The sequence below is a fragment of the Rhinolophus ferrumequinum genome, chromosome 11 (assembly GCF_004115265.2).
Source record: "Rhinolophus ferrumequinum isolate MPI-CBG mRhiFer1 chromosome 11, mRhiFer1_v1.p, whole genome shotgun sequence".
NCBI lineage: Eukaryota > Metazoa > Chordata > Mammalia > Chiroptera > Rhinolophidae > Rhinolophus > Rhinolophus ferrumequinum.
Window position 1 is genome coordinate 3,741,224 of NC_046294.1, and position 7,402 is coordinate 3,748,625.

A 7,402-nucleotide genomic window follows, 5' to 3' on the forward strand; every position below is an offset into this window, starting at 1 on the left:
GTCTGCCCCCCACTGATCAGCCATCAATCCTGGCCCCTGGGAGGCAGCGCACAGGCCCTGGACCTTGTCAATCTGTGGGAACGTACGAAGCCCAAGCTGGAGTGTTCCCACGCCGTGCCAGCTGCTGAGGAGGGGCCCTGAGTGGCAGGATCCCCACCTGTGACAGGCCCGGGGCCCCAGCCCCTCCACACAGAGGCCCTGTGTGTTCCCACTACACCACGCAGCAAACCGAGCCCACTCAAGACCCTTGTGATCCCCCAGTCACGGAGCACGTGGGGCTTTCCCAGAGTCCCTGCTCACGCCCACACCTGCACTCTGCCCTCTCGGTGGCCAGGGCAGGGGTCCACCCAAAACCAGCAGCACCCCTTGGCCTGATCAACGGCTCAAAATGCCCTGAGGGCTGTTTGAAATCCCAGTTTTCAGATTCACTCTTTCCAGTTGGCCAAGAGATGGAAAATACACACACTTCTAGTGGGGAATCCGGGTTCAGAGAAGTTAAGTGACTTGTCCAAGGTCACAGAACGAGGAAGGGGAAGAGCTGAGATTCAAACCCAGAACTGTGTCATGCACATAGTAGGTGCTGAATAAATGAATGAATGAATAAATGAATGAACGAATGAAGAATGAATGACGACCACAACGGCCGTGCTCTTAACCCTTAACCTATGCTGTCACTGTCTGGCTGACAGCCTGACGGGGCCTGGTTCTTGCTGAAGTACCTCTAGCGACCAGTACTCCTCACACTGCCATGCCGGCTGTCTTCTGGCCCTCTGACCGCTGTGACGTTCTGCCCCACGCCCCACCCACCATGGGTCCCACCAGGCAGCTCACATGTGGCCCCCAAGCATGTTCCAAGTTAAGTTCTCAGAGTGCCTGGACCCCCGTCCCTTCCCAAATCCTCTTGCACCCCACCTGGCTCCCCAACTCTGACCTCCGGAGCCTCTCCCCGGCCCCACCCCCACACGCCTAGTCCTCTGTGGGTCAGTAATTCCTCGCTGGTGTCTGCTCAGCCCTGGGTTATCAGCTTTGAAGCTGAGGTCTGGGAAGCCTCTCCCTGCCCAGTGTCTGATTTCCTGGCCTCTTCTGCGCGTGGTCAGCACTGCTGCGCCCAGGAGTCCTCTCGGCCCTCCCGCCTGTTCTCCCTCCTGGGCAGAATGGGGGAACCCCATCCCCAGCCTCCCCAGGGGCCAGCAGCCTGAGGAGAGACCCCTCTGCCATGTCGCTGTAACTGCACAGGACCCCTAACACGGGCCAGGACAGAGCCCTTACTGTGGCTCGGTCATTTACTGTCCCACCACACAAGCACAAAGGGAGCAGACGTCCATCTGCCCCATACAGCACGGAGGATTTCGGGCCGCCCCGTTCCCCGACGGGGAGCAGGAGGTGTCTGCAGCATGGAGCAGGGGCGGCAGCTGATCCACCCTCCAGACAAAGTCCACATGCACGTCCAAGGGCTGGGAAATAAAGCTCACTGTGTCTAACACGGGGCCAGCACAGACGCACAGGGTCACTGTTTCCTAGGGCGTACTCTCCTGCCACGGGGTGTCACTACGATCAGAGAAGTTTGGGAATCGTGGGATGATGCAAAGTCTTTACTGCTCTCTGGTCAGAGCCTTTATTATGCCCCTCCAAGAGGAGGGAGCAAGCAGTTTCTCAAGCCAGTTTGACCTCAGAAGTCTTTTTCCTGGAATGTCTCATGCGTCCAGTGTTCCCTGGAATCCTCTTTGAGAAACACCGCCCAAGCTGCTTCCAAAGCCCTGAAATGCTCGTTTCCTGTGCTCTGACCCAGCCCAGTGTGTGGCTGGGGTCAGAGGACGATGCTTAGAGAGCTCCAGTCACCAAGCATGGGGTCCTGGAATCCTCCACCCACACTGAGTGAGCGACACTTAGAGTTGCCTCCTCACTCTGAGAATGTCGTGTCCCAAAGCCCACGAGTCCACCACACCACCAAGGATGTGTGGGGGCCAAACGACAGCCCCTTTTGGGCACAGCACAGCCCCCAGAGCCCAGCAGAGCCTGCAGCTCACAGCCTGGGACCAATATTTCAGGAGGCATCAGAAAGGCCCACACAGGTGACTGTCCCCAGGGGAGGAATGAAGCAGGCTGGGTCTGCTCCTGCCTCCCCGCCCCCCAGGGACTTCGGCCTGCCCTCCCCTCCTTGCCTGTTGTGTTCTCCCCCAGCCAGGAGCCTCCAGCGGGCAGGGACCCCAGGGTCTGGGAGGGCTGGCTGCCACAGAGTGGGCCAAGGCAGGACCCGGCTTGAAGAGCCCCCGGCAGCCTGTGAGTGGGCTCGCCGGGCACTGAGGTGGGCACCATCTGGCCCAGTTCCCCAGACGCCTGGGCTGGCAGTATGGCTGGTTACCCGGGGCCCTCGTCCTTCTAGCCTGACCCCAAATAACCTACCACATTTCCCCAGCAGGGCCTATGATCCCCCCAGGGACCCTTCTATTCATTCGGCACCTTGTCTGGCTTCCCACCTGATTTGCAAAGGGCGCTCCTCGCCTCTTTCCGCTGGGCGTTTTCCTAATCCTTTGGGCACTGCTGGCTTAGCGCTCCCTCTGAGCACAGGCCGACCCCTTCTTCTCCCCTTGACATTTGTGCCTTGTCTCCTTCCCTCCCGGTTAGGACCCCAGCCGGGCCACCTTGAGTCGGGGTGCACTCATGGAGCGTGAACCATCCATTCTTTCCTCCCTTCACTCATTCACCCAACTTCCGTTGAGGGCTTGTCCCTGCCAGGCACAGGGGCCACATCTGTGGTCCTCTCCAGAAAACGAGCTTTGTGCTGGGGGCAGAGACTGTACGAAAGAGCACGTCCCCAGTGTTGCTGGAGTCTCTCACCAGGCCTCCCTCTGAAGCAGTTACAAAACCCGTCGCCCACCTCCTGGAGCCAGGTGAGACTACGCCCCCTGTGCAGGTGAGCACCTTGAGGCCAGGCCTCACCTCGCTTGCTCTGGTCACACAGCTGTGCAAGCCAGGACAGGAAGTTCCGCCCTTAGGATTAATTGGCTGTCCCGACTGGCATCTGGGGGCCCTGGGGATGCCCCCAGCGAGCCCTCTGACTGCTCCGCGCCTCGGGCCCCAGGGAAGCCATCTTTTACAGAATGTGGCCCAGGTCTGACATTGTCCTGACTTGAAAAGTCCTTGCCCCTCCCTTCCAGGCACACTCTGCTCCCCAGTGCAGGCACCCTGGGTAGCACCCTCCACATGAAACGTTGGGCTCTGATGCCTGCTTGGGGATAAATGATTCTGCTCCTAATTGGTGGTTATCTGCAAGGGTGGGGGGCGCAGGCAATTGAAAGACCCGCCTGGCAAACCTCCATCCTTGCCCAGCTGAGAGGGCACATCCCAGGCACAGCCGCAGACCCCAGCCCCCCGCTCACACAGCAGGACGGGAGGAGGTCTGAGGCCCTGGCCAGGTGTGGGTCCCTGGGCAGCACCAAGACAGGCAGGACCCACAGGGCCCGGTGCAAAATGAAAACACAGGGCCTCTTGTTCAACCCTAAATCTGCCACCATGGTGTCCCCCAGGATGGCCCCCTTCTGCCCAGATATGCAGATGTTTAGCAGGTCTCTAGCAAGCCACCGCTGTGGTGGGTGGACTTGACCCTGAGTTTCTCCCATGGAGCAAGTCCGGAACCTTCTCTTTGCCAAGTCCCCTTGGTCAACCTCAGTTCTGGGCCTTGGAGCCACAGGGCCGTGAGGGAGGCTGAGGCAGCAGAGAGGGATGCTCGCACATCCTCTATCGCTACACCTTCCTCCTGGTTGCCCACAGCCCTCTACCTCCAGCGTCCAAGGCTAAACCAGGGAAGCTGGTGATTCAGCCTGTCAGTAAACACAGACACAGGACACTCGGGGCCTTGTTCTCTTCAGATCTTTCTGGGTCCTTCTAGATCCTTCTAGATCTTTCTGGATCCTTTTAGTACCTTAAAAACGTCCCAGTGCTGGGGTTGAAGGGCAAAAGCTCCCCCTCTGCCCCTTTGTTTTTGTTTTGTCCAGGAGGGGAGGAAGTTCTCTGTCAGATTCCAGGGGCCCTTCGGGCCACAGCCACACATTGTCTCATGACGGCCCTGGGCCCTGGATGTCCCCAAAGTAGCGAAGATAGCCACCAGAGTAGAGTGTCCCAGGGCATCTGCAAGAACCAGTGAGCCGCACACGATGCGTCCTGGTGCCAATCAGCGGGATAAGGGTGATCTGAGGGGCACATTCCACAGTCTGGGGACACAAAGCGGGGGCCCGGTGGCATCCAGGGAATATCTCCCAGGAGGAGATTTTGAGCAGAGACTCAGGATAAGCAGAGCAAGAAGCGAGAGAGAAGGTGCATGGGTGACAGTGTGTGGCATTTAGGGAAATGTTGAGTAGTGTGGGTGGGGCCCTCCACCCCCAACACAGAGGACGCCCCCCCCCCCAACTCCAGGAAGTACATGAGAGGCATTGCTCAGATTTGTGGAGTGCTGTGCAAATCCACACTCCTGCCAGCCCTGGAAGCGGGAGTCTTCGGAGTGGCTTTGACCTCTCTGTGGCCTGGTCCAAGGCCAGGCCCGTCCATTGCAAAGCCCCTGGCACACACGCTGTTCTGGTGCTTGTCAGTGTTGGCAGGTACCATCAACCAGATGGAAGAGATGCATAGGGCAAGGTGTGGGGAGCCTCCCTGCCCTCTCTGAGCTCCCCACTGTCCCCAAATCTCCACGTGTTCAGCAACCCATCAGCTCTCCAAACCCTGATCTTTTCATACATAATCATGATTGATTCAATCATCGACCACTGGCCACTGGCCACTCCAGCCTTCTCCCCTCCCTGGAGGCGGGACTGAAGGTTCAACTCTCTAATCACATGGCTGGCTCCGCTGGCAACCAGCCCTCATCCATAGGTGGTTTTCAAAACTCACATCATTAAAATAACAAAAGACACCTGTATGCTCTCATCACAGGAATTCCCCAGGTTTTAGGAACTCTGTGCCAGGGAAGGGGATGCAGACCAATTTACAATATCACAGCAGGATGGCCCCCAATTCTGCCTGACCAGCGCCCCTTGGCAGCCATGCCCATCCCTGCCCCAGGTGCCCAGAGGAGAAATAGCCATGGTATAATCTCTGCCCATTCTAGCCGTCCAAGGTCTAGACCTGCACCCTACCCCAGTCCATTCTTCTCCCTTGGACTTTAAAGTTCGCTTGCAAGTCAGGGCTCCTCAACCAGCTCAGCCCCCTCTTGGGGATGGTCAGCAGGCCCCAGACAGCCACGCCAGCCTCAAGTCCTGTCTCCTCACCCAGGTCTCTAGTCACACTGAGCGACCCGGTGTCCTCCAGTGAGGCACACTCTTACCCTGGGCCTTTGCCCATGCTCTTCCCTCTGTCCGCCAGACCCTCCCCGTCTGTCCTTTGACTGTCTGCAAACATTCCTCCCCCAGGAAGCCTTCCCCAACCGTCCATTCCCTGGGCTGAGCGAGCTCCTTGTTCCCTGGAGCTTCTGCAGAATGTTCTCCTGCACTTCCTGCATGGAAGACCCTGGACTTCACAATAAACAGGAGCAGCGAGGTTCACTATCATATGCATTGGTGCCTCCCCCAGGGCAAACCTCTCTTGGCCCACAAAGGCTCAAGAGGGGCAAAGGGTGTTCCCCAGACCCAGGGTGGCCAATTAATGTCTCCTCCGTCCCTGGCTGTAGTAGTTGATTCAGAAGTGGGCGTGTGACCTCAGTCTGATCAATCAGAGCTGATCCAGGGATCAAAGCCTTCTCAGAGGAGGACAGAAATGAGAAACAGAAAGTGAGATTGAGTTCTGATGATAGCATTTGAGCCTATGGATCCAGCCATTCCTGAAGCTGAAATCCCTGGGCTTTCCAATGACACAAATGCATAAGCCATGAAATGCCCCCAAAAGATTCCTGTCCAATACAAGATGAACCATGAGTGTAGTTCCAGGACATTGCCCTGGTCTGTCACAGTAAGGGAAGGAGCTTGGCTAAGGGGCAGCCTCACGTTTCCAGGAGCCTGGGCACCTGTGGTTCATCGTCCAGCACTGACTGGCAAGTGTCTGGGTCCCAGCTGAGGGGACACAGAGCTTCTGAGGGGAGCACCCATCAGCAGAGTCAGCCACGTCACATGGTCCCTCCACTGGGCTTCCCAGTGACAGAAGGGATCTCTGGGGGGGGGGGGGTTGACAGAATTCACAGAACAACAGATGAGAAATGGATGGAAAAGGGGATCTGGACAGGGGCATTGTGGTCCACCCAAAAAGTGCCAGCCTGGGAGTTAGGCTGACCCCAACTGTGACCACTGCCAACTCCCTTTGTTGGCTTGGTTCAAGCCACCTCCCTGTACTCAGACCACTTCCTTTGTCTCTCAACAAGAAGACTGAGCGTCCCTGTACCTGGCAGAGATGACCTACACCCACCAGCTCCCGTTTCACACCCCTCCGCCAGGTACTCACTGTGCTTCTGGGGAGTAGAGAAGGCAGAGCGCAGAGGAGCAGTTCTGGACGATGACAGGAGGGTCCAAGGGATGTGTCACTTCCAAGCCGAGGCAATGAAAAGCCACATGGGCCCCTCCTCTGGCAGAACCATGAGATGAAAAGAGCCTGGGTCACAGGATCCCTGTGTGGGGGACAGACGCCCTGAGAGGCTGCGTCCTTCACTGTGGACTCTGCATGGAAGAAAAATAAATCTTTGCAGTACGGTGCCCTTGAGATTTAGGGGTTTCTTTGTCATCGCAGCAAAACCTAGTTTATCCTGACTAACACACCAGAGATGGCACATACGTGACACATGCACCGTAGAGCCGGCCTGGCACCCAGACAGACATTACTAATCCATCTTGGCACTCTCGCTTCCCCATCCCAGCACGTGCTCCAGGCAGCCCACACCAATGGATCTACAAACTGTAAGATGCATCAAGATCTTTCCAGCTCCCAAATTGCCACTCAGGTGGCCGAATAATTTGATTGCCACCCTCATTGGACACGCAGAGGTGGGCAAGGGAAGCTGTCCCTGGGGAAGCTGTAAGACCTTCTTACCACTCACCATTCAGGCTTGTCAAAGCCTGCCTCCCTCCCTGCCTGCCCTTAAGGGGGGCTGGGCAGAGGCCCCCACACCCCGGCCCCTTCCAACTGCCCTTCCCTCATTGCTGGCACAGGAAGCTTCGGCAAGTGATTTCAGCGTCGGGGACATTTTTCTCCCCCTCATACCTGCTACTTGTAAAACCAAGTGAGAGCTTGTTCCCCTGAGACACAGGGGAGGAGCCGGGCTGCCCCACGCTTTCTCATTCTTTCTCAGGGTGTGCCCAGCCTCAGACCCAGGAAACACTGTTTCACTTTCAGTGGGTCACCTTCCAGAAAGAATACTGGGGCTCCAGCAGGGGCCGTGTCTCAGTGGTCAGCTCTCTCCGAGTGAGTCTGAGCTGGGAGGGCCGTC